The following is a 474-nucleotide window of genomic DNA, read 5'->3' as shown; positions in this document are numbered from 1 at the left end:
TATATATATATATATGGGAGACAGAGCGGAAGAGGCAAAGAAACAGAAACATTGAAAAACATTTAATGAGTGTTCATTTACAGATGTTTGCTTTCTATATATACACATGCATATACATACATGTTGCTGTTGTTGTTTGTTCCTTCTCGAGCTATGCCTGGATCATGAGGGCCGGTTTTCCGGTTTCATTGCGTATAGAATCCCCACCTCGATGAGACGCCGTTCCGTCACAGGTGAGCTTCTAGATACAGGAGGAAAGAGTGAGAGAAAGTTGTAGCGAAAGTGTCAGCGGAAGTCGTCATTAACTTCTGCCGGAGTCGCGTGGGGTTTGGGTGTTTCACTCATAAGCACTCATATCCCCCGGACTGAGATTGGAACCCACGATCCTTTGACCGCGAGTCCGCTGCTCTAACCACTAGGTCATGTGCCTACAGCATACATACAAATATACATATATATATATATATATATATA

Source organism: Octopus bimaculoides, chromosome 1 (assembly GCF_001194135.2).
Source record: "Octopus bimaculoides isolate UCB-OBI-ISO-001 chromosome 1, ASM119413v2, whole genome shotgun sequence".
In the NCBI taxonomy this organism is placed as follows: domain Eukaryota; kingdom Metazoa; phylum Mollusca; class Cephalopoda; order Octopoda; family Octopodidae; genus Octopus; species Octopus bimaculoides.
Note: the sequence above shows the minus strand (reverse complement) of the source record.